The sequence below is a fragment of the Aquarana catesbeiana genome, linkage group LG02 (genome assembly GCF_042186555.1).
Source record: "Aquarana catesbeiana isolate 2022-GZ linkage group LG02, ASM4218655v1, whole genome shotgun sequence".
Classification (NCBI taxonomy): domain Eukaryota; kingdom Metazoa; phylum Chordata; class Amphibia; order Anura; family Ranidae; genus Aquarana; species Aquarana catesbeiana.
The window spans coordinates 479,880,403-479,908,165 of NC_133325.1; the positions used below are offsets into that span (position 1 = coordinate 479,880,403).

General features: G+C 45.4%; 1 pseudogene; it reads right to left on the reverse strand.

Moving 5' to 3' along the window:
• Positions 1 to 4,067: 4,067 nt before the first annotated feature.
• On the reverse strand, positions 4,068 to 4,622 carry LOC141127269 (PIH1 domain-containing protein 2 pseudogene; annotated as a pseudogene).
• Between the last annotated feature and the right edge of the window lie 23,141 nt (positions 4,623 to 27,763).

Below are 27,763 nucleotides of genomic sequence, written 5' to 3' on the forward strand. Positions count from 1 at the left end.
GTGTTTCTGAGTGTGGCTAGTTTGTGTGTTAGGGAAGTCGTGGGCAGTTGTTTGTTTAGAGTTTCAGTGTCGTGAATTTCCTTTAATAATGTAGTAATTTTTTGTGTATGATGTCTTTTTTCCTGAGCTCCTAATTGGATAAGCATGCCTCTCATATATTTGAATCATAAAATGGCTGGCGACTCGGATGCTCTTGAATAAAAGTCCTTTATTTGGTTACATGGATACAGGCTACGCTGATGTGTTTCGGCTAAGAAGCCTTCATCAAAGCATACATGTTTGATTTAAAAACTGATATTTATAACAGTAAGCACTCCAAATGGGGCAGGTGCATCCTAATCAAAGCAATCAAAACAATTAAAAACACATGGTGAAAAGGAAGAGAGAAGCACAGCAGGCATATGAGGGACATATCATGAAGAAATAAAGCATATTCAAAATGGTGCGATAAATGTATCAAACAATGCGACTATATTAAAAAATGTGATTATGTTAAAAAAAGGTTTATGTCCATCCTATTATTCAAACCATATGGTTTTGAGGGTATGTATCCACAACACTTCACGTTTTAGAGCAAAATACGATGAGTGTCACCTCCTCTTGGGGGTTTTTTAACTTGTTCAGCACCAAAAAAGGATAAAGTGTCAAGATTACCATAATGGAATTCCCAGAAATGTTTTGACACATTTGAGATATTTTTAGCATTAATATTTGTAGTGTCATTCACATGTTCCGAGATTCTAACTCTCAATAGTGCACCCAACATATTGTAGACTGCAGGCACTACACTGAATAACATATGCAGTTGCAGTTTATGTACTGTTTGATGGTACAGGGGGTCCCCGGATTACAAACAAGTTAGGGACTATAGGTTTGTTCTTAAGTTGAATCTGTTTGTAAGTCGGAACAGGTACATTTTTTAAGTGTAGCTCCAGCCAAAAAAACTATTTTTAAGCTTTTTGGATAGCATAGGGAAGGGTTAACACCCCTGTAACATTTGTTTTGCTGTGTGTGCCCCTGTTCAGAAGATTTCACCTCACTTTCTGTCCCAATGACAATTGGATTTTGAAAATTTTGGGTTGCTGTGGAAACAAGCCTTGGTGATAAAGCATCAGTGGAGGTACCTTTTTCCCAAAATAGCTCTTACAGGAGAGAATTTCCCTTCCTAGGGGTAGATTTCATCTTACTTCCTGTTGTCTGCCTCCGTTTGTAAGTAGGAGTCGTTTGTAAGTGGGATGTTTGTAACTAGGGGACCCCCTGTATATGTTTTCTTGGTAGAAAAAGAAAAAACTGAGGTTCTTTTTTATGTCTATGACACTGCCTACAGGTGTTGTGGCCACACATGTAGGAACCTACAGTGGAAAGCCAGGTCTGTGATTTGTTTGACTTCTGAGAGCAAAACAAACTGGGTAACAACATACTTCCCAGACTGGGGGCCCCTCTACTGGAAAATTGTCAACCGCCCTGGATAACAGAGTACAGATGCCTCTCATATAGGCCTTGTGTGAGTTCCACAGAATATAAGGGTCGTGTACTGACTCTTTGTTATCAAGGAAGAAATTTTGAGGATTCTGAGAAATTTTTGTGTGGGTGTGGGGTTCTTGAAACAGTCGCACCTTGCAGCGCCAGATGGGGGGTGAAGAGGAGACTCTGTTTTCTTGAATAGACATAGATATCGCAGCATGGTCTGGCCACGTAATGTCATGTATTTTAGTGGTTTCTACCTGTTGTAGGAGCCACTTATCTGTTAGGAACATGTCTATACGGGAGTATGAGCAATGTCTATGTGAGAAAAAGGTATAGTCCTTTTCATTGGCATGGTGGCATCTCCATGCATTCAACAATTCCTCAGTGTGGAGTAGCATCTGAAGAGATACTGTACCTCTAGGTTTACTTGTGGTTGTGTCCAGTAAAGGATCTGATACCAGGTTAAAGTTCCCGCACAGTACCATATTTCATAGAGTTAGCTTCTTTGAGTACCTTTTTTATAAATCGAAGTTGGTAGGAGTTCAGGGAATACAGCGTGACTAAGGTATATGGTTTGCAGTTAATGTCTCCAGTGACGATTATGTATCTCCCTCCTTCGTCCAGAAATGTCTCCTTGGGTTGGAAGGATATGGAGTTGTTTATGGCCATTAGGACTCCTCCTTCCTTTTGGTTGGGTGTGCAGGCCAGGGATATATGTGGATAGTCTTTGTGTGAGCAGTGCAGGGTTTTATGTAGTTGGAAGTGGGTTTCCTGTACACAGAGGATGTGTGCTCTGTGTTTGCATGCTTCCTTCCACAGGGAAAATCCTTTAGCAGGGTGATTCAGGCCCCCGGGCATTAATTGATAGGCATGTAATCGTCATCGCATGAGTTTTTCAGGGTGCTGTATGGTCGTGTGGTGTAGGTACTCACTGCATCCATAGGGTGCGCTCTGGCATGGTTCAGTCCACATTGAGGGATGTGTCTGATACTGGGTGTCTTCAGTAGATGAGTACAGGTTGCTTCTGAAATATCCGTGTATATTGAATGAACAACAAAGGGAACAAAATGTAATAAAAAAAAAGAAAGTCAACATGGGTTATATAAGAAGAGGATATTGGAACGGATCCACGTGCAGGTACAACTGCTACTGGTTTCTTGGAGGGGAAGAGGAGAAAACAAACTTAGATCTCCTGTCCCCAGAGAATTTTGTATGTAATCGAGTGTTATCTTAACAAGTTTCCACCGGCAATTTTCTTATGTGAATGCTTGTGAGATACTACTTGCCATTCGTTGTGAATGGATCGTGGGCCTTCTGGAGGTGAGTAACGTGTGGCATGGTCTGGGAGAATATCCCACTTTTGTAGGGCTGTGATCCCTTCCTCCAATGTGGAAATCAGTATAGTGACCCTGTTATGGGTGATTGAGAGTGTTGCTGGGTATTTCCACTTATGAAGAATTTTGTGATTCCCCAGCGCTTTAGTGATTGTCTCCAGGTTGCGGCATCTTTGTAGTGTGTGCCTGGAGAGGTCAGGGAGCAGCCGTATGTTGGCGTACTGTGGAGAGACTTTGTCCGCTTTACGGGATGCCTGCAGAATTTGTTCTTTTACATGGTAGTAGTGAACTCTCATTAGGAAATACCTTGGAGTTTCATCAGGGAGAAAGGATGGCTTGGGGACCCTATGGATCCTGTCCACAATGAGGTCTTGGGCTGGTAATTCTGGCACAAGTGTGGAGAACATGGTGTGGGCATATTGCAGGAGTTGATTAGGGGGGACAGACTCTGGGATACCCTGCAGTTTGAGGTTGGTCCTTCTGGATCCATCCTTGAGGTCTGCTATTTTGTCCATGTTATATCTTTACCCTGTGCTGTGTGGGCCTCTACCATCACATTGTATGAGGAGATGTATTCCTCCATCTTGCTTTCCACTTGATCTGCCCTGTTACCTAGGGCTTGTACCTCCCTGTGGCACTTGTTAATCCCCCTTACCATGTAGCCTGCAGTGACGACTGTAATTACAGCAACATTTCCTTTAGTGTTGTGTCAGAGATGGGTCTGTCTGCTGTGGGGAAGTCAGCTATGTGTCTCCTTCAGGTGCCCTCTGTGCTAAGGAGGATTGTTGTGGCCCGCTTACCTCCATGTTTGAATCGGCCTGGTTGGAAAGTCTCTCCTAGGTTTGGATTTCGCAGGGCTCCACGTGGAGGGGCTAGATGTCCTAGAGGAGGACTCACTGTGTGGCTTGGCAGCACTGGATGATATGGACTGCATCCCGCAGCTGTTGCTGTGTTTTCCGGCCCTGTGATCAGGCCATTGGTCCCGTGCGCCACCACAATTTTGTTGTAGCCCGCTCTGTCCAGTGGTGAAATAACTGGAGAGCTTGCGCGGCTGCTGTGGGGCCTTTCTTCGTCTAGTCATCCTCAATCCGTGCAGCGGGTTGTTGCCAAGAGGATGGTGATGTTTGTGTCTACGGATGGAGCCGGTGGGCTCGGATGGTGGCAGATTATCTCCGGCAGATGAACGGCGCTCCCAGGTTAAGCGTCCAACTTGGAGCTCGTTCGCCACGCCCCCCCCCCCCAATTTTTTTTTAACTGTTCCAGTAATTACGTAGCAGGAGCCTTTTCTGATTTTTCTTTTGTCGGTTTTGGCTTTTTATGTTGACCGTCTAAATTGTTCCTCAGCGTCTGTATATTACCCTTTTGTCTAAATGGTGCAATATGCTTTAGAATGGCAAGGGGTGACTTTGTGTTGCTGTTCAATGTATTTCATTGCTAGACGGATGAGCTGATCCTGTTCTACTCAATCACTCTCTGCTCCCTTCAATATCACTGGGATTGTATGGAATGTCAATAACTGTCCCTTCAGATATATCCTGTAATTTCCCAGCAATTAAAGGCACAGGATCTTAGTCAGACTCAGGAGCTGGTACCCTTTTCCATCCACAGATTTTAATGAATAGTATCCTCTCCTCTGAAAGAAAGATTTTAGTTTGTATGCACAAGAATGGTTCTGGGGGCTTCATGAAGTCTTTTCCTTCATTCATGTCGCTGTATGAACTTCTGATAACTGTCTGGGCTGTTTTCAACCATATCATCCAACAAGCTCCAAAATGGGTTGGCCTGAGTTAATAGCTCATTTGATGTGACTTTGCTGTTCATCTTAATTGTAAAATTGGGCACTTTAAGCCTCTCTCTCCTCCAGGGACCGGACTGTTGTTCCTCACACTGTCTATAGAAATGAGGAGCCAACCTGGAGGATACACCTGTTCTGTACAGACTATACAGTCCCTTGGATTTTTATATCACTGTTTAATAAAGAGATGGGCCTAAAGTTCACAGGGTTTAAGGGTGATTTCCCTTGTTTAGGATTTGCTACGATAAGTGCCTCCAAAGTTTCTTTAGGGAAGGAGCCTGTTTGTGTCACTTGGTTAGCCACTGCGCTGATGTATGGGGATAAGAAATCTTGGAAGGCCTTATAATATTCATTACTATATCCATCTGGGCCAGGAGACTTGTTGGCGGACAGATCGTAAATGGATTTCTGCACTTCCTCAGTCATGAAGGGTGTCACTAGCAAGGTTTGCTGTGAAGGGGACAGCGAAGGAAGCTTAATTGAGTATAAAAAGGTCTTTATTTGACTCTCTGTAGGGGGTTGGAAGTCTGGTGCATCTTGGAGGTTATATAAAGAGGAATCAAATTTACTGAAGGCATTAGCTATTTCCAATAGGTTAGTGATAGTTCCTTTATTTAGGTCGTTAGGGAGGATACATTAGGTTTCCTCATGAATTGTTTAAGTTGTCTGGCTAGCAGGGTGCCCGCTTTATTTGCTTGTGTATAAAAGCTTACTTTTGATTTTTTAAGGGCATGTTTCTGCTGACTAAGAAGGCAGTTGGCTGTGGTCATGTCTAGCTGTGGTTGCATCCATTTGTTTACCAACGTTTTTATTGTATTATATGAAAACAAGAAAAGCACTCATACAGATGTTGCATAGGTCATGCAACAGTCTTGTACACATATTTCTGAAGTGTTGAAAACACATACAAAATTTTTTGCCCATCGCCCCTTTCAGGATTTAGCAAACTAATCAATCTAGAGTCTTCTTAACAAATTGGTCATTGTAACAGACTGTAACCAGTAAAATAGTGAAACAAAAAACAAAATGAAAGTACCCAAAACAAGGACAGAAAAGGAAAAATACAAAGATATCCTGTACTTCTGCATAGTAGTACAGGCATGTTGCTGTCCATGTGTTTAAGCACAAACAAATCCATAAGCAGACCAAGACTCCCATTTCCTATTAAATACAGGCATAGTATTCATAATAGTATGGTGCACCCTCTCCATAAGCTGAATAGCCTCCATACGTCTCAGAACTTGTTCCCAAGGAACCTTAGGGGGTGCCAGTGTAATGCAATTGCCCAGTGTACTGCACTGTATAAGGTGTGGGCCAACTTTTGGTTGGGAGGGGGGACCTCTGGTAGTTCAGCAAAAAATAAACACATCTGGTATGTCAGGGTCAGTTGCAACCCCGTGATTAGTGCAATTTTAGCAGACACCCTCTGCCACACTGACTTAATCACCCTACAGCTCCAGAAAATGTGTAGGTGTGTGCCCCTACCTGGGCAACCTCTGAAATGAGTTTCTGGGACTGAGGGGTAAAACCTGTGTATTTTAGATGGCATGTAGTACCATACACAACTGCTTAACAACCGTTTCTTTAAGTGCCATAGACTTTGTGCATCTGTCAGGAAGGGCACACCAGCAATCAAGATGGTGACTATAGATGTCCTCCTGTTCTGCATGCCCCACTGAGGAGGACTGTGCGGGCACAGTTACACGCACCTTTGCATGCACCTACACACCTATGCACACACTTACACATGTCCAGTGACGTTTGTGGCACAGACTATTTAAACTGCCTTACTTCCTTGGAGCGGTGCTGTCTGGTCTACAGCATTACCTGAGACCCCTGATTGTCGTTTGCCTGTATCCTGCTCCAGTTGACCCTACCTGGCTTGCTCCTGACTATCCCTGTTTATCTGCCTGCATCTGGGCTCGGCCTGTTTTGACTATGTTCCTGCCTGCTCCTTCTGCTACCTCGCTGCCAGCCTGTTGCCGAACCTGCCTGTACCTGAGACCAGGTTCCTGCCTGATCCTTCTGATACCTTGCTGCCAGCCTGTTGCCGAACCTGTCTGCCCCTGACCCTGCTCCAGTGTCCACCTGCTCTGGACTTGTGTGCCTACGCTTCCAGTGCATCAGCCTGCACCTGCCTGAGCTCCAGTTTCCTGCCTGACAGCTGTATCTGGGTCCATTCCAATTCCTGCTTCAGTTCCGGTCCAGCTCGTCTACTAGCAACCTTGCCAGGCACTCGTGCGACTCTGCACTCCTGCGCCTCCTGTTTTTTCTATCAGGGGCCTTGAGTCAGAGGGGTAAGAGAGGCCTCCCTCTGCATACCAGACTCTACCACCAGGTACGTGACAGCATCTATGCATATTAGCAAGCATATCCCACTAATTCTCAGGAGAAATTTATTGACCTGTCTCCTCCTCCCAGCCGAACATTGCTGAGGATTTAGCAGGAAGATCCCTCTCATTAAGGTGTTTGTAAATAATAGAGATTGCACCCTTATCCCTGGAGGAGGACACACACATAAACTCAAAGGTAGAGCCCGTGCCCACTGTCTCCATAGAGAAGTGGCTAAACAAAAAGTGTCTAACCTTCATATATTTATAGAACTCTGTTCTGGGAGGAGCATAATTCGGCTTGAGGGAGGAGAAAGAGTAATATGGAAGCCCTTTTGTCAGAGAGTCCAAGGTGACTACGTCATTCTCAGCCCATTTTGGGAAGTCCCCAGGGGAACAAAAAGCTGGGGGGAACTTTGGGTCCCCTAAAAAGGAGGCTATTCTAGGTTTGGGCGGTAGCAATGATAGCAATGAGAATTTTGATTTATACAAAGACCATAAATGGAGCAATTGACCAACCACTGCAATAAGAGTGGGTAGATCTTTAGGGTGAGCAGAGCACGATCATAGCAGACCCATAAGGTAGTATGGATCAATTGAGGTTCATTCAAAGTGAAGCCACGGGATATTAGTTGGCGAGGCAAACCACTGTGCCAGTTGGACCAATCTGGCAGAAAGGTAATAAAGCCAATTTGGTAACCATAGCCCGCCCAGGACCTGTGGTCTGTACACTAGCTGCTTGCCCAGGCGAGGTTTCTTAGATGACCATATGAACCCATTCACCTCTCTTTGAGTCACCTCTATGATCAGGTATGAGATGTATAGTGGGAGGGCCCTAAAATAAAAAAGTTATTTTGGAAGTATAGACATCTTCACTGCTTGGACCCTGCCCAAGAAGGAGATGGTACTGTGTCCATGTATGCAGCAGTTGCCTGATGGGAGAGAACACCTGTGGGTAATTAGTGTAGTACATCTTGCGGAGGGATGGGGCTAGTTTAATGCCCAAGTATGAGAGTGTTTCCCCACTCCAGGCAAAACCAAATTTAGCTTGAATGCCCAAAATCCAGGTCTGGGAAAAATGTATTGGGAGTGCAGTACATTTGGAAAGACTGACCCCTAGATCCAACAAAACTTGAAAGGTATGTAATGTAGAAACCAAGTTAGGTAAAGAGATCATTGGATCTGTTAAGAATAATAGAATGTCATCAGCGTACATGCTCAACTTGAACTCTTGGTCTCCCTTCACATAACCACTAATGTTAGGGTCTAGACGGATAGATTGAGCCAGGGGTTCAATAACCAATGCAAATAGGAGAGGGGTGGGGGGGCCAACCCTGCTTCGTTCCACAGCAAAGAGTGAAGTAATCAGGATTACAACCTGAAAGTTTTATGCGCGTGCGTAGATGGTGATACAGAGCCCTGAAGTCATGCACAAATGCTCCCTGAAACCCAAATTTCATGAGAATAGTTTCCAAGTAGGGCTATAATACGCTATCAAAAGCCTTGTGAATATCAAGACTCAACAATAATAATACCTTCCGAGAAAAAAGATCTGCATCTTGTATAATGTTAGAGGCCAAAAGGATATTATCCATGATCTGTCTGGTAGGAATAAATCTAGTTTGATCTGGGGAAATCAATGAGGTAATAATGGAGGAAAGCCTATCTGCCAAAAGGCATCCAAAAATGTTTGGCTCGTTGTTAATTTCCGAGATAGGACAATAGTTTTGTGGGAGAGTATGATCCTTGTTTGGTTTAGGGATCAGGGACATATTAGCCATAAGTATAGCATCAGGAAATGTGTAACAGAGAATTTTTTATAACAGGATGCAAAAAAAAAAAAAATCTGGGCCAGGGGCGTTAGAGCGGCTATTATAGTTCACATTTCCTCCTGAGTGCAGGGGTCTGCATCTGATCTTCCGACAATGTCGGGAGAGAGAGGGCGTCTAGCCAAGTCTTAGATGTGGAACAATGCAGGGAAGAGGGTGGGGATAGGAGGTCCTGGTAAAATTTAGAAAAGATCTGGAGCACTTCCATGGGATGAGAATTGATATTCCTCTCAGCATTTCTAAGTTTGTAGGCGTGTGGAGGCTAAATAGACTGATTAAGCTTTCTCGCAAACATGGCAGAAGCAGAGTTGCTATGTAATAAAAAACGAGCCTTACACCATCTCAAAGACAGTCAGTTTGCTCAGAGAGAAGCATGTCCACTGCCATTCTCTTCTCTTCTGGTTTATCTGTCTTAAAAGGAATAGTTTTGACTATGGAGGTGATAAATCATATCCAATTCCTGAGTGAGTCTGGTAAGATCTGCTATCTTACGTCTCTTCTTTTCAGTAGCTAGTGCTATTAATTGTCCCCATATCACCACCTTGTTGGCCACCCAAAGGGAGGTAGGGGGGCTATCTCCTGTATTGTTAATATGGAAATATTTGTCCACGTGGTCAGACATTTTAGCCACTAGATCGGGGTCAGTAAGAAGTGAGTCATTAAGGCGCCATCCTGCAGTAGCAGGTGAGAGGTCTATATGGGAGATTATGAAGGAGACTATGTGATGATCAGACATGATGATCAAGGACATAGATGTGTACCAGCCATAGTGGAGTTAGCAAGTAGAACTGGGGTGCAATATAAATAATCAAGCCTGGAATAACTATCATGGGGGTGAGAATAGTAAGTATACTCTTGGGCACCCACATTGTGTGCCCACCCAGAATCTAGGAACTTATGGGAAGTGAGCAAGCTATTCAAGGTCTTGGGCAAGGCATTGGTAGTACTTACAACTCGACTTCTGTCCAGTACGGAGTGCGCCACCAGGTTAAAATCTCCTCCAATTATTAGATGTGGGAAGAGATATTTATCCAGGACCTGGAAAAATGTTTTAAAGAAAGTGGCTTGTGAATCATTTGGAGCATATACTGTACATTGGCTATTGTAATGGTATTGCCCTGCAGAGAAACTTGGATGATCAAAAACCTACTAGCCAGGTCTTTATACACATGTTGTACATCTAATAATACTGTATTTCTAATAAATATCACTACTTCCTGAGATCTAGACCCAAAAGTGGTGAAATAGCCCTGCTTAAATGAATGATCAAAGTATTTAGGGTGGTTAGTTTCAGAAAAATGAATCTTCTGAAGAAGCAAGATATCAGCCCCCATATGTTTATAAGCTCTAAAGGCTTTATTTCCCTTGTGGGGTGAATTAAAGCCTCTGATTTTGTGAGACATTACCTTAATACCCATGGCAAGGCTTGACAGACTATCAGGCACCTTAATTGAAGAAGATCACGGAGAGCGTTCAGTTGTGGGTAACCACAATCCAGAGATGTGTGCAAATACAAGCATATATAAGCATATAGTGCAATTAGGCAACATAGTATACTGGATTAAGAATCGTACGTTAATATTCTTCTGAAAAAGCATAAAAGAAAAATCAAACAACAAGAACACAAAGAAGGAGGATATAAGTCCAGAGTCAAATGGAGTCGGGGGGATAGACCACCCTCCGACTAGAAGAAATAACTCACAAAAAGGACTAATAAGTCCAAAACTCTTACTTATAGTCTAAGGTTTGTAACAAAACCCAATGGTAAAGGTTAGAGAACCTTTTAGTGATTAATCATGCCTGATATAGGGGTCTAAGCAATGGATCTGAAGCCGGTAGAATAAGGCCTAGACCCTAGGTTTCCTTGTATGTAGAGTAGGGGGTCAACCAGGCGGGCACAGCTAGGCTTGGTTGCAGCAAAGTAAAATTGAACATAATAAACTTTGGTGACATGCCAAGGGGCAGAATCCATAGCCAAAGGGAAGGACCGGGGAGCAGGTCAGTGCAAAGAGCTTCCATGTCAGGCAGATAGATCCCTGAGTTCTTGATGTTGTCATCTGCAGGTCTCTTTGTGGGGAATGAATTGCCCAAATAGCTGATGGGCTTGGGGTGGAAGGCATCCTGGTCAAGTTTTCTGGGACCAAAAGGCCCAGCTTGACAACAGAGCAGTAGGCAGCAGAGTAGTCAGATTCAGGCTGGAGTTGGCAATGGCAAACAGGCATACAGAGGGGAAAAGCATGGATGTGGCCAAAGAGCAAGCCAGGGGCCAGTTCAGGTAGAGTATAAGCATGGTCAGATGGATCAGAGCGGCAAAAGGAGATCAAACACAAGGAATAAGTAGTAAGTAGCAGAACGCTGTAGACCATAAGGAAAAGTCCTAGTGCAGCAGAGGTGTTTATATAATCCATTTGGCACCACTCTAGTGGCGATTCTCTGTCCATGGGTTTGGCTAATAGGATTTCTCCGTCTATGGATTTGGCTAATAGGAATTCTCCTTCTGCCCGTAACTATGTGCCTGGGCATATTTCTCCTTTCCTGACACTGTCTCTGGAACCCCTCTCACTCTCAAATTATTGCACCTGTTTCTATTATCTAGGTCCTCTAGATGGGCTTGGAACTGGACAACTGTATCTGAGAGTGTCTTGTGGTCTTTTCGGTGGTCAGTGTAGGCCAACTGCAATTTGTCATGTTTGGTCTCAAGGAGGTCAGTTCCGCCTCCCAAGGCCACCAACTCCTGAGTCAGGGTGTTTTCCGCTAGTTTCACATACATGGCTGACAGGCTTTCATCTAAGTCTGCCTTTGTAAGCTGGACCGAGTACTCCAGTCTCCTGATGAGCAATGGCGACCCTAGGGGGGGCCAGAGGGGGCCCTGACCCCCCCAACATTATGCTGTGCCCCACCATGTGCCCCCCCAAAAAAAAAGAAAAAAATTTTTTTTTTTTTTTTACAAAAAATCAATGTCTAAGAGGGAGAGAGTCCCCCGTCAGCTCCTGCGGGTGATTCCTCCCCCCTCCCTCTGCTCGCTGACACTGCATAATGCGAGCGTTCACACAACCACGGCCGCCCGATCTGCTCCTTCACCTGCATCCTCATTGGCAGGGAGAAGAGCGAGTTGCAGGAAGGACTCCACCAGGACTCTCAGTTACTGAAAAAACAGACTGATTTCTCCTGTCCTTAGGACAGGAGGACCAGCCTGTAAATTCCAAGAGATGCCAGACCAGTGCTGTCAATAGCAGGGGCAGGACAGCAAGAGGAGGCTGGGGAACCCCACAGTGGCAGAACACCAGGGCCCGGAGGCAAGACAACCTTTGCAACCCTGATAGTTCTCCCACTGCTTTGGATCCTTTTATTTTCTTGATATGCTGGTGACATATATCTCTTGTTTTCTGCCACCCTGGGGGACCCCAATACAGTAGGAAGGGAGCTCACTGCAGAACATGTGAAAGGGCCCGTTGTGGGGTCGTAGTAAAGGGCCCCAGGATATATATATATATATATATATATATATATATATATATATATATGCATTTTATAGTTGCCCCCCTACTTTTGTCCCTGTCCCCCCATGTGCCCCCCCTAAATTTGAAAGCTGGAGACGCCACTGCTGATGAGTGAGCTGGCAAGGCTGCAGGGCTCTGAGTGAAGGCCTGAGTACGCGGTTGCTGGACACAATCTTGAGACATCCTGCTCTGCTCCTGAACCCGAAGAAGGTAGTTCATAAGGGATCATTGAGCTGGCTTCCTACGGTGGGACTTGGGTGTCGGCATGCACCAGGTGTTCTCCCAGGGGTAATGGTACTAGTAGATATAAATTAGGGGCTATATGGCCCTGGGGAAGCTGCAGAAGTCACTGCAATTCTCTGAGATCCAGCTATAAGCATCCTTTCGGCTTCACAGTGCACATGCGCCCTCCATCCAGCGAGGTTTTATCAGAGATCGGATCGGAGATCTCTGTGGCTCTCCTTTTCTGAAACGCTACCACTTTAATCAAAATGCCTCTCATGACAGCTTTGTGTGAATTCCATAGCACAAACTTATCTATGTCCTTTATTTCATTCATCTGGAAGAAGGAGAGTAATTCTTGTTTAATCTGGTCCTTGTATCTAGGGTTAGTAGGGAGAGATGCATTCAAACACCAAAGGGACGTGTTTCTTTTGAATGGGGATACAAAAACGTTTAGTGAGATCGCCATCTTTTAGATGTGCTGTAACCTGAGTCTATCCACAAGGAGCAGATCAATCCTTGAATAAGAGTGTTGCGGCTTAGAATGTATAATCCCTTTCACTTCCATGTAGATATCTCCAAGTATCAAAAAGATTTGTGTCAGCAATAAAGGAAGAGAGGGAAGATGATGGTTTGCGGGCCTTATTAGTTGAGTTCAGAATGGGGTTTGAGGTGTCGTTAAGATCCCTGCAGAGTACAATTTCACCTTGGGCGTGTTGTTTAATTTTTGAGCACATCACATGAAAAAATAAGCGTTGACGCGAGTTAGGTGCGTATAGATTGATCAAAGTAATGTGGGTGTTGTTTACGGTGGCTTGTAGTAAAACAAAGCGACCAGCTGGGTTATGCCCCGTACACACGGTCGGATTTTCCGATGGAAAATGTCCGATCGGAGCGTGTTGTCGGAAATTCCGACCGTGTGTGGGCGCCATCGGACATTTTCCATCGGATTTTCCGACACACAAAGTTGGACAGCAGGAGATAAAATTTTCCGACAACAAAATCCGATCGCGTCAATTCCGACCGTGTGTGGCCTGTTCCGACGCACAAAGTGCCACGCATGCTCAGAAGAAATTCCGACACGGGACAGCTCGTTCTGGTAAACTTAGCGTTCGCAATGGATACAGCACTTTCGTCACGCTGCAATGTAAAAAATGGTTTAATACAGCGCACTCTCTTCTTCTTTATAATGTGACAAGAATTAAGTAGTTTTGCTGCTCATATTCACACACACTTCTCACAAACTTTTATTTGTGTTTTTTTAGTGGGATTCCCTCAATATATTGTTATTAGTTGTCACATCTGACAGTTTTATATTTTTTTTGGATTTTTTTTTTGGTTTTTAAGCCTTTTTTTTTCTTTAATGTTTGTATTTTTTCCAAGGCTGATCTTTGTTCAATGTTATTTTTATTTTTACTCCAGAATATTTTTGGGTGTGTTTTGTGTGGCAAGTTACCCCAACACCATTGATATCTTTTATTATTTAATCTCCAGGAGATTTTTTGTTGTTGGTGTCCCTTGTTCATTTCACATTGTATATTAGAAATGTACCTGAATCCTCACAAACAAACCATCATTTTGGAAATAAAACACATAGGAGAGTATAATTCAAAACAAAAATCCTTTATTAAGGTATCAGAACCAAGCAAAGAGGAAGGCAACACTGGATCAACAAGAGAAATTAGTGAAGCCTGGGACCCCCACGGCAGACATCAATTCTTAAACCTCAAAATTGGTGGCCTGAGGAGTCCATATATAAGGGAGGGCAGTCTGGTCCGGGATTCACAGAGACTCGGATAGCAGCAGATGACATCAGTGTCCCCAGGCTGTGGTACCACAAGAGGCTGCATCTTTTGGCCGACCAGACGGGATCCAGGGCAATCACTCTCTGGTCTTCCTTTCACACTTCCTTCCGGGCTGTGGCTGTGCAGTAGGAGATGTGGCAGGAGGAGGAGTAGGACCTGGAGGAGGAGGAGGAGTAGGACCTGGAGGAGGAGGAGGACTGGGAGGACCTGGAGGAGGACTGGGAGGACCTGGAGGAGGACTGGGAGGACCTGGAGGAGAGGGAGGAGGAGGAGGAGGACCATCCCAAAGCTGTGTGTGAGGTGTAAGTTGGCCCCTCACACCTTTCTCCAGAGCCTCTAATATGAGGGCCTGACACATGGCTTGTTGGCCCTCCTCCATCCTCTGCATTTTATAGGCAATGAATGCCGCAAGGTTCTCCTGCATGGTGTGTGGTGCTCCCAGGACCTCTGTAGCCCTCCAAAAGAATCTGATAGCCGCCTCCTCTAGGCTACTCCTCCTGCTGCCACTTTCTGTTTTCAGGGTGGGTGGGACCTGCAGATCAGCCACCTCCTGGCTGAGACTTCCCTGTGTATGAAAAAGGGACATGGTTTTAGTTTTGGCATCATCAATCACAATCATAAATTAGTACTCCCAACTAACATCTAGTTAACATCATTGATTGGACAACCAGCAATATTTAGAGGAATGCTATACCTGGCTCAATCTGGGCTCCTCCACATATGGCCTGGAAGGCCCAGGTTGGGCATCAGAAGCCTCAGCCGGGGGGGAAGGAAGCGTGGAAGGAAGACTTGAGAGGGATGGCCTGGGTTCAGTCTGGCCTGCCAGAAAGTGCAGCCTGTCGTAGTACAACATCCTGGGGACATAGATGTCATCTGCTGCTCCAGATCTCTGTGAATCCAGGACTTTCTTGCGCTCCCTCAGATATGTGCTCCTCAGGCCACCAATGAGAATCTTTAAATAGGTGATGTCTGCCGTGGGGATCACCTGCTTCACAATTTCACACAATTGCTCCAGTGCTGCCTTCCTCTTTGCTTGGTTTTTGAAATGGGGGTGGGTAATCTCCCACAGACAGGGCAGCTCCCTTAGCATATCAATGAATAGTGACATGAAGTCAGTATCTCTCATTAAGATATCCATGTTCACTGCAAGACACAACACAAGACAAAGCCTAATGTCAGACCAAACTCTCCTAATCTTGTTACAATATAGGCCTCAATCTAGAAGCAGTATAGGCCCAAGTTTGTCTCTTACCTTCGTTCTTACGATCGGCGCGTCCAATGCTCCTTCCTCCGCTCACAGATCGTACGTAATACGCACGCGTGTTACGCTTTATACACACTGCGCCCGCCCCTGACGTTCTTTCTATTCTATTCCCTGCCCCTTTTCGTTCGGCGCAGTGGGGGAAGAGCATGATGGCGGAGTTACACCAGGTGCGTGATAATTTGAACAACGAGGAGGAGGAGGAAAGCCCGGATCCAGGCATGTCCCGATCCAGAAGGAGACGTTTTAAGGCCACAAATATGTCGTTTGGGGAGATGTTGGAGATGGTCGACATCATGAAGAAGTCCGACTATGATGGAAAATATGGGCCTTACCCCAACCCCAACATCAGAAAGGCCAAAATCATTGGTAAAGTGGTCCGGAGTCTGGAGAGGAATTTCGGGGTACGAAGATCAAAAGATCAGCTCAGGAAGCGGTGGTCGGACCTGAAGTTGAGAGAGCCAGAGCAGTACCGAAAGATCCGGAGAGTGCTGCAAAAAAGTAAGTAGTTGTGCTGTGTTCATATTCTTTCTGTCTTTATTCCGTTCGTTCTGCTCCATATGCTTTTAGTAATTGTAACGTTTAAAAGGGCAACTTTAATGTTTATGGGCCCATTATTCGTTCATATCAAACATTTTTCTTTCGGCCTCTAGAACACCATTGTTTAGGCCATATGCATTTTCACACTTTTTTTTTGGGCCTACTTGGATGCCAAATATTAGTTTGTGTAGATGGGTTTGTTACTAGAATGAAATGCAAACTAGATTGTGTGTAAGGAGAGGACACTGAGCAGCTGTTTTCACATCTGGACACTGGAGCACTAGTGTGGGACCCCAGAACACCATTTTTATTAGGGGGGGCACACAGGTGCTCCAGTGTATACTATAGGGGGGGTTACATCTGTGAAGCTTGTACCAAACAGGTAAAGTATTGCAGCTTGACAAAGAGCAATAAAAAATATACATCTTGGAACTCGGCTAAAATAGACAATTGTACCCCACTTCCAAGCAATGTTTCCTATTTCTATAGTTCTGCCATCAAATATCTGTGTGCTAAGTATACCATTTTTGTTTTACATAGGGGAGAAAAGACTCGGAGGTCACTCCTCATCCCAGGAGACCAGAGCCCCCCCCCCTCTGGAAGAAGGGGAAATACCGCAAAACCAATAAGAAAAGCAGGAGGAAGAAGAAGATGTGGTGGAGATTGGCACCACAACAGGTGAGTGTCTGCGACCACAGGCTCAGGTAAAAGAGATGGCTGGTGGCAGATTTTTGAGACCTGTTTTTTTTGTTCTTTATCTCTTTTTAGGTGATCGTGATGTGAGGGAGAGAGAACGTTTTACATCAGAAAGTGCCCAGATACTGATAGGGGAGATCATGGGATGTAATCTCCAATTGCAAAACATCCAGCAACAAATCACTGATGTTATTAAAAAAAATAATAACATCATTGATGTTTTGGGGCGAATTTAAACCCCACAAAATCACCTGTTTTATGTAATTTAAATTTTTACAATGTTTCGAAAAGCCAAATTTGGAGGATGCACACAGTGTGCCAACATGTGCTATCTGCCATCACGGGAGATCAATGGACGCGTTTTGGGGGTGCAACCCCTTCCTCAATTATAAAGTAGCGTTGAGGAAGGGCTTGCTCCCCCAAAACACGTCCCTTGATCCCCCCTGATGGCAGATAGCACATGTGGACATTCGTAAATTGGTGTGCATCTTCCAAATTTGGCTTTTCCAGGGGGTGAATTCCCCCCATCTGAACGCTATATCAAACCCAGTTCCTAAATACTGATGTCTGATATAGCCTTCAGGTTTTACCTAATGTGAACTTTGTAAGTTCTAGTTTTTTGGCTTTCTTGTTGGTTTTACACAGGCCTGTTTTATCAGAAATGGATATTTTGATTTTTCATAATGCTAATGCAAACATTTTATACAACAAACACGTTGGTTTGTTTTAAAAACCTTGGGTAAATGCGCATGTGATTGTGCAGGTATAAAAAAGTGCCTTACTCAAGAATGTGTGGATTATTGTCTCAACACTACAACACTTTTGGGGTGATGTAATTGCTGTTTTATGCACAAATGGGGGTTATTTCCTAAGGGCAAATACACTTTGCACTACAAGTGCAGGTTCAGTGCAGTTGCAAGTGCACTTGTAGTGAAAAGTGTTTTTGCATTTAGGAAGTACCAGCCAACACTGTTTTTTATAAGGTTACCCAATCACGACATTTTCTGCACTCAACACATTTCTGTCAGGGTCAGCTTAAACAAACACAAGCAGGAAATGTCCACCAAGAATAGCTTTTGGTTGTTTTTTATTTGAAAAAGGTGTCACAGATTGTCTGGCATATTGATAGCCCCCCTACCCGCAAAGAACTCCAGGTATCGTAACCGGACATCACGGGCATTCAAGGAGGGCAAGCCAGGACGGCCGCTTTCAAGTGCCGTCATTGTTGATGTATTTGGTATTCCGGCCTCAGGCCCAACTGAGCCAGCATAGTTGGCTGAATGTTTTCTTAAAAAATTATGGAGAACACAGCACGCCAGTATAATATGGTTCAGTTTATACTCCGCCATATGGATGGGTGTCAGAAATAGTCGGAACCGGCTGGCCAGGATTCCAAATGTGTTCTCCACCACTCTTCGGGCTCTGGCCAGCCGGTAATTAAAAACCCTCTGTTCCGGGGTGAGGGTCCTCATTGGGAATGGCAGCATCAGGTGGTCCCCCAGCGCAAATGCTTCATCAGCAAGGAACACAAATGGGAGACCTTCAACATTGTCCTCTGGAGGTGGCAAGTCCAAACTGCCATTCTGGAGACGCCTGTAGAACTCCGTCTGGGCGATGACTCCACCATCGGACATCCGGCCATTCTTCCCCACGTCCACATACAAGAACTCGTAATTAGCCGACACCACCGCCAACATCACTATACTATTAAACCCCTTGTAATTATAATAGTACGACCCCGAGTTGGGTGGTGGGACGATGTGGACGTGTTTCCCATCAATTGCCCCTCCGCAGTTAGGAAAGTCCCACCGCTGGGCAAAGTGGGAGGCCACAGTCTGCCATTCCTGTGGCGTGGAAGGAAACTGTTGAGGAAAAAACAATAAACATTACTATTTTTTCACATAAACCTGGCAAGCAGATTAGACACAAACATTATGGGTCAACCTCCAGATAGCATTTATTAAGGGGAATTTAACAACAACAAAGTATAAGGTACACCTATCATATTCCCCCTCCCCCCTCTCATGGGCCATTTCTAACATTATGGGGGGGGGGGAACTCTTGGACAGGTAACCCTCTTCACTTCATTGAGAGATGAATGCCTAAATACAGGGTATTACTTGCAACAGCCCCTCCTTAGTTACACTATTGGCAGCCCACTGGACAGGTAAGAAGTGTCATAATACAAAGATATAAATACACACTGTACACATTTGAGCACATTTGGACATTCTGCTATTACCTATCAAGATAATAATAGGATACAAAAACTTTAAACAGTACTATTGGAAAGTATACAGGCAGGCCCTTGCACTACATGCTTTGGGTAATTCAGCCATAAATCTGACCACAAAAGAGATGGGTATAGTGTGTATGGGTTTGGCAAAGTCAGCAGATAGATGATTGAGGATAGAGAATTGGGATCAGCTGACTTAGCAGTTGGGGGAGGGAGGGTTACCAAAAATTTGGGGACACCACAAAAAAAAGCCGCTGGCCCTCTGCCTGAATTTAAATCCAAAATAACATTTCCAAACATTTTAGGGGGTGTTTGGGGTAAAGCACTACTATGGAGCTGATAAAATACATTGTTAAGTGACTACATGAGGTGAATATAGGGCAGGGGACACCATGCTGGAGAGGTTATTGAAGGGCAAATATGTATGAAGGACATAAAATAATAATTACATAAAAATCCAGCATGCATGAGGACAAAGGGGACATTCACAGCATATTCCAATCATGGTAATTAGGGAATGAGGAAAGAAATACAATATATTAGCAAACATTCAATACAATAAAATGTGATATAAAAGGATAAAAATCTTACCTTCATATACTCCTTCTGCAGAACCTGGATGATGGCAGAACAGGTCTCTGGGATGATGATACCCAGAGCCTGGGGGGAGATGCCTGTCGAGAACTTTAAGTCCTGCAGACTTCTCCCTGTGGCCAAATACCGCAAGGTAGCGACCAACCTCTGCTCCGCAGTGATGGCTTGCCTCATGCAGGTATCCTGCCTGCTGATATAGGGGGTCAGCGAAGCCAACAAACTGTGAAACACGGGTCCGTCATCCTGAGAAAGTTCCTGAAATCATCAGGATTATTCTCACGGATCTCACGGAGCAAAGGCATATGACAGAACTGGTCACGCTGAAGCAACCAATTCTTGGTCCATGAACTCCTCCCCACCCTGTTCATGGACTGGACTTGTGTCAAGGTCAGGACCCCAACACCAAGCCCCCGCACAGCACGAACTCTACGAGGAGTACGCATACGAAACATGGCTAGAAAACGGTCGGCTGCTCAGAACGAAGTAACATAACGCACTGAAGAACAGCAAGGCCTGTGAAGAGCGACCTGAAAACCAGTAACGAACGAACAAGAATACAGTGTCTAAAGTCACGCGGAACTTGCTTGCACGCACTGAAGAGCAGATACAAACCCACAAGCACAAACTGAACGGCAGAAAACGATCTGAAAGCCACGAGTCTGAAAAAGCGCGAATCGTCTCTCACCAAACTTTTACTAACACGAGATTAGCAAAAGGAGCCCAAAGGGTGCTGCGCTTGGTTCTGAACCGGCCTTTTCTAGTCTTGTCGTACGTGCTTGACGTCACCGCGTTCTTGGCGATCGGAAATTCCGACAACTTTGTGCGACCGTGTGTAGGCAAAACAAGTTTGAGCCAACATCCGTAGGAAAAAATCCGAGGATTTTGTTGTCGGAATGTCCAATCAATGTCCGACCGTGTGTACGGGGCATAAGAGTAAGAGGAGTGTAATAGGAACTGTACCGAGTGTTTGATGGCTATCATAACACCTTTTGATTGAGTGTCAGCTGTGCAAGGTCTTTGTGTTTGCATGTGGGGGGTTTAGAGTGTTTAAAATGAGTCTCTTGGATGCATAAAATGTCTGTGTGGAGACGTGCGGCTTCCTTAAATAAAACTGTTCATTTATGGAGGTGATTTTGACCAGAGCTCAGTAAGAGCATGCTTGGAGATGTCTAAAGGGGAACTTATACCAGATGCATACAGAAAAGGAGGACGATCCAATACATTTTGGCACTTCGTTTTAGGCATGAAAATGAACTTACAATCTAACATTTCAATACCAGTACAAAAAACTATGCATTAAGTGTAACAAGCAAGTACAGCTGTCTGTATTGTAGCAAAGAGACAGACAGCAAAAAGAGAAAAAGAAAAAGAAAAAAGTTGAGTTAACCGAGGGATGTAAGGTAAACACCTAACTTCAGGGTTCTCGTGTCACCTTGACCTCTCTCGGGTGTTAGCAAGTAAGGGAAAGTTTAAACATCCACCAGAAGTGCCATGAAAGATAGTACAGGATCAAGTAGGGGCAACCATCTCCCAGTCTTTAGAGAGATGCTGGGTAGTGTGTTTCCTCATGTTGGGTGGAGAAATGGTCACTTTATATCCCCACTGGGCTGCCTTCCAAAGTTGCTATTTTCCCATAAACTATATGGACTTTATTAAAAGCCAATGTTTTTTACATTTCACCATTAGAACCACCACCTTCTGTATCAGTCTCTCACTGTGAGCAATCAGGTTGGTGGTTAACACTGTGTTGGTTTTAGCGCTCACTCTATCCTTATATGTTGGTCAGCATGAAGGAAGATTGGATCACACTGGCAGCAGTCATCAGCAGGGAGGAGGACTGGATCGCACTGGCAGCAGTCATCAGCATGGAGAAGGACTGGATCGCCCCGGCAGCAGTCATCAGCATAGAGGAGGAGTGGATTGCATCGGCAGCAGTGATCAACATGGAGGAGGACTGAATTGCATCAGAAGCAGTGATCAGCATGGAGGGGAACTGGATCACATTGACAGCAGTCATCAGCATGGAGGGGAACTGGATAGCATTGGCAGCAGTCATCAGCATGGAGGAGGATTGGGCACCATCCGCAGCAGTCATTAGCATGGAGGGGGACTGGATCGCATCGGCAGCAGTCAGCATGGGGGAGGACTAAATCACATCAGCAGCAGTCATCAGCATGGAGGAGGACTGGGCACCATCAACAGGCAACATAGATAGGGGCAGAGTTGTAAGATCAGGAGCAAAGCATTGTTTCTTTTTGGGCTTGGACACTGGAGTCCTGCATGTAGTTGCAATGTGCTGACCAGAGTGTACTGCTGATGGAAAGGTAGTAACAGTACTGGGGAGAATAGGGGAAAGAGTAGCAGAAGTACAGGAAGAGGCCTGAGACATTGCTATGGGTAGTAAGGATGAGCTCAGGCATGTTCGCAAACAGCACATGCAGAGCTCGCCAGGAAGTCAGCACTGTGCTGCGCTAATCACAAGCAGTGAGACATTGTCCCGATGCGCGGCTGCAGAGATCGGGAAATGTCTTACTGCCTGTGATTAGTGTTGTGCAGTGCCGACTTTCTGGCGGGCTTTCTATGTACTGTTTGTGAACATGCCTGAGCTCATCCTTAATGGGTAGTACTGCAGTACTGCAGGGGGAGCTTCCAATGGATTGCATACAGAGGAAGTGTGATTACTGGTGGCAGGGCATTGATCTACAAGTGGTAACGAACACTCAGTAGCAGCTGTGGTTGCTAAGGGTAACAAAGAAAGAGATTCTTGATCTTTATCAGCAGATCTGACTTTATGTGACTCATCTAGCACTGGGGATATGCTCTCTGAGCAAGTTTGTAGCAGAGGGTGAACTAAAGTTAGTTTGTCTCTCCCTTTATCACATTGCTCAATTAAAGAATGCACAGCAGCAATGCAATCCAACAACACCTCTTGTGAATAGGCTGAATACTGCTGGAAAAAACAACCTGCACAATGTTTCAGCAATCATCCCAAAAATACAGCCTGGTGCATAGTAAATGGAGGAGTGAAAACATCATGGCCCTGAGAGATACATGGAAATAGTAGCTCAGAACAGACCTGAATTACGGGCTGCACGTTACTAAGGGAGAACCTGTACTCAACAGCTAAAGCATGTGCTGTCAGAATGCTTCCCAAAAGTTCCTCCTCAGTGAGATCCTGCCAAAGTGAATGACGCCAATCTTTATTCCCTACCACAAGCTGCACACAACAAATAACCTTCACTCTCAGCATATTGCCATAGGCAAAAAAAATCTCAAGTAACTGGCTCCCAGCTCTCAAGTGTAGCAGGCAGATCTGGTTGTTAGTGGGCGTCACTGTTATGTCAGGGATCAGCAGCTATGGAGACCAGACACGTAGCTACACAAGGGAACCAAGACCAAACAAAGTATATATAATTAAAGTGATATTTATTTACAGTGAAACACACACAAATAAACATACACAGAAAAAACAAACCCCAAAAGACAAAATAATAAAGAAACCTAACTACTATCTATGATCAATATCTACAATAAAGGTAACAGGGATGCAAGGAAGGGAAACACAACTGGGTACAAGAGCAGGAGCAAGGCAGAGGTGTGCAGGATGGCTCGGGATACAGGGGGCAATCAACAGGATAGTGACGCACTGGGGGAAGGGAGAGCAGCCAGAGCCAGGTGTGGCTGAACAGAACCTTCTGACTTCTGGGAGACACCCGATGGTGGGCACTGGAACTGTAGCCATCGACCCAGAGAACCACAGTGCCACCAGCAGGTGAACTCAGTCCTGACAATGGGGATGGTTTTCCTTGGCATGTCATCAAGAGTTTTGTAGGGTGTCCCCAGCTCTCTGTATTGCTGCAGTAGCGTGGGATATGTCGGCAAAGATGGTGAATCGGGAGAATAGTCCTGGCAACGTTTTGACTTTTATAGCTGTAGACATTAGCATGTCTTTGACCAGTTCCAGACTGCCCACTGCACATTTACTGTGGCAGGGTGGCTCGGCTGATCAAAACAATGCATTGGTAGGGGGTGCGTGTGTGTGCACCCGCCGTCCCCACAGCATTCGGATTTGTTACAGAACCGATCAGTCTACAGGTCCAGGCCAATGATTTATGGCCTGGACCTGCTGATCGGTTCTGGCAAATGGCAGAACATCCTGTGCCTGTGTAATGTAAACACAGGCACGGAAAATTATGTTATCTCTCCTCCTGGGGTGTGAGGAGAGATCATCGATCAGCAGGGGCGTTGCTAGGTCTACAAAAGATCTGGGGCTAGAGCTCATAGCAGTGAAGTAAAGAAAGTCATACGCTTGGGCGGGGCATACACATGTATATAATATATGCGTGTGTGTGTGTGTAATATATATATATATAATATTGTTATATATCTAAGTGCGGATCCCCCTTACCTCAGGGTCCCCAGAGAGCCCCCCACATTACATCAGGGTCCCCAGAGAGCCTCCCCTACATCATGGTCCCCAGAGAGCCTCCCTACTTACATCAGGGTCCCCATATCCCCCTCATTACATCAGAGTCCCCAGAGAGCCCCTTCCTTACATCAGGGTCCCCAGAGAGCCTCCCTCTTACATGAGGGTCCCCAGAGAGTCTCCCCTTATATCAGGGTCACCAAAGAGCCTCCCTTCTTACATCAGGGCCCCCAGAGCCTCCTCATTACATCAAGGTCCCCAGAGCCCCCTCAATACATCAGGGTCCCCAGGGAGCCTCCGCTTGCATCAGGTTCCCAAGAGAGCCTCCCCTTACATCAGGGTCCCCAGAGAGCCTCCTTACTTACATCAGGGTCCCCATAGCTCCCTCCTTAGATCAGAGTCCCCAGAGAGCCCCCCTTACATCAGGGTCCCCAGAGAGCCTCCCCTTACATCAGGGTTCCCAGAGAGCCCTTTCCTTACATTGGGGTCCCCAGAGAGCTTCCCCTTACATCAGGGTTCCCAGAGAGCCCTTTCCTTACATCAGGGTCCCCAAAGAGCCTCCCCTTACATCAGGGTTCACAGAGAGCCTCCTTACTTACATCAGGGTCCCCAGAGCCCCCTCCTTAGATCAGGGTCCCCAGAGAGCCCCCTTACATCAGGGTCCCCAGAGAGCCTCCCTACTTACATCAGGGTCCCCAGAGAGCCCCTTCCCTTACATCAGGGTCCCCAGAGAGCCCCTTTCCTTACATCAGGATCCCCAGGGAGCCTTCCCTTACATCGGGGTCCCCAGAGATCATCCCTACTTACATCAGGGTCCCATGGGCTGAATGAAAAAAAAAGAACAGTGCATGTATGATCATCATTAGAAGTGGGTGGGTTCAGGGTGATATTGTAATGGTGGGCATACCACCGATCGATCAGTGTGAATGGAGGAATCTGTTCTCTTTTATTTGTTCAGCCCACAGGCTGCATGAAAAATAAAAAACAATACAATATATGCCCAATATATGCCAAAAAAGGACCAGAAACGTACTGGTTGCTGGATTTTAGTGGTTATACCGGAATGATGCCTGCAAGTTTAGGCATCATCTTGGTATAGTTTTTTCATCTGCGGTCAGCTTTCATGTAAAAGCAAGCCTAGTGGCTAATTAGCTGCTAGACTGCTTTTAAAAGCAGTGGGAGGGGACATCCCCCCCCTCCAGCCACCTTGCATGGTTTTCTCAGGCTCTCCTGTCCCACTGGGGAACCCGAAAATTCAGCTGGTGGTTTCGCCAGCTGGCCGTAGAGCTGATCGGAGACCAGAATGGCTCCAATCATCTCTAAGAAACTGGAAGCTACCAGAATTTCATGACTCTGTTTTTGCCGGATATAAACAGCATCATTGGGAAATTGGAAAAGCATCTTATCACAATGATTTTGGTGTGGTCAGATGCTTTAAGGACAGAGGAGAGCTCTAGAGTAGGGATGAGCTTCGTGTTCGAGTCGAACCCATGTTCGACTCGAACATCGGCTGTTCGCCCGTTCGCCGAATTGCGAACGATATGGGCCGTTCGCGCTAAATTCGTGTGGCGCGTCACGGCCCATAATTCACTGCGGCATCGCAGTGCATTGCTGGCTGATGATTGGCCAAGCATGCACTATGACCCGCATGCTTGGCCAATCACAGCGCCGTCAGTAGAGAGAGCTGTAATTGGCCAAAGCCAGGGTGGCTTTGGCCAATTATGGCTCAGGGGATTTAGTACACACCCCACACTATATAAGGCCGCCTGCACGGCGGCCCTGTGTAGTGTGTGTTCCGGTGTGCTGAGAGATAGAGAGAGAGAGAGACAGTGTCATTTGATTTGAGTTAGATAGATTAGGCAGAACAGTCAGTCAGTTAGCTGCACTTACAGTGTATTGTGTATATATATGCATCCCAGGTGTTGCATATATATATATATATACACTGTATTCAGTTTAGCTAGATCCGTTCCTGTTATCTTCTATCTAGACTATTTACATTTAATGCAGTGCGTCCTGCTCACAGTGTTCAGCTAGATCCGTTCCTGTTATCTTCTAGACTATTTACATTTAGTGCAGTGCGTCCTGCTCACAGTGTTCAGCTAGATCCGTTCCTGCAATTTACATTTAGTGCAGTGCGTCCTGCTCACAGTGTTCAGCTAGATCCGTTCCTGCTATTTACATTTAGTGCAGTGCGTCCTGCTCACAGTGTTCAGCTAGATCCATTCCTGTTATTTACATTTAGTGCAGTGCGTCCTGCTCACAGTGTTCAGCTAGATCCGTTCCTGTTATCTTCTAGACTATTTACATTTAGTGCAGTGCGTCCTGCTCACAGTGTTCAGCTAGATCCGTTCCTGCAATTTACATTTAGTGCAGTGCGTCCTGCTCACAGTGTTCAGCTAGATCCGTTCCTGCTATTTACATTTAGTGCAGTGCGTCCTGCTCACAGTGTTCAGCTAGATCCGTTCCTGTTATTTACATTTAGTGCAGTGCGTCCTGCTCACAGTGTTCAGCTAGATCCGTTCCTGCTATTTACATTTAGTGCAGTGCGTCCTGCTCACAGTGTTCAGCTAGATCCGTTCCTGCTATTTACATTTAGTGCAGTGCGTCCTGCTCACAGTGTTCAGCTAGATCCGTTCCTGCTATTTACATTTAGTGCAGTGCGTCCTGCTCACAGTGTTCAGCTAGATCCGTTCCTGCTATTTACATTTAGTGCAGTGCGTCCTGCTCACAGTGTTCAGCTAGATCCGTTCCTGTTATCTTCTAGACTATTTACATTTAGTGCAGTGCGTCCTGCTCACAGTGTTCAGCTAGATCCGTTCCTGTTATTTACATTTAGTGCAGTGCGTCCTGCTCACAGTGTTCAGCTAGATCCGTTCCTGCTATTTACATTTAGTGCAGTGCGTCCTGCTCACAGTGTTCAGCTAGAGCCGTTCCTGCTATTTACATTTAGTGCAGTGCGTCCTGCTCACAGTGTTCAGCTAGATCCGTTCCTGTTATCTTCTAGACTATTTACATTTAGTGCAGTGCGTCCTGCTCACAGTGTTCAGCTAGATCCGTTCCTGCTATTTACATTTAGTGCAGTGCGTCCTACTCACAGTGTTCAGCTAGATCCGTTCCTGTTATCTTCTAGACTATTTACATTTAGTGCAGTGCGTCCTGCTCACAGTGTTCAGCTAGATCCGTTCCTGTTATCTTCTAGACTATTTACATTTAGTGCAGTGCGTCCTGCTCACAGTGTTCAGCTAGATCCGTTCCTGTTATCTTCTAGACTATTTACATTTAGTGCAGTGCGTCCTGCTCACAGTGTTCAGCTAGATCCGTTCCTGTTATCTTCTAGACTATTTACATTTAGTGCAGTGCGTCCTGCTCACAGTGTTCAGCTAGATCCGTTCCTGTTATCTTCCTACTGACAGGCAGGCTTGTCTGGTTACAGTATATAAAGCTACCTGAAGAAAATTACAGGTGTTCTATTTGATCCTATTAGTACCACGGTCAGGCAGCTAGACTATTTACATTTAGTACAGTGCGTCCTGCTCACAGTGTACAGCTAGATCCATTCCTGTTATCTTCCTACTGACAGGCAGGCTTGTCTGGTTACAGTATATAAAGCTACCTGAAGAAAATTACAGGTGTTCTATTTGATCCTATTAGTACCACGGTCAGGCAGCTAGACTATTTACATTTAGTACAGTGCGTCCTGCTCACAGTGTTCAGCTAGATCCGTT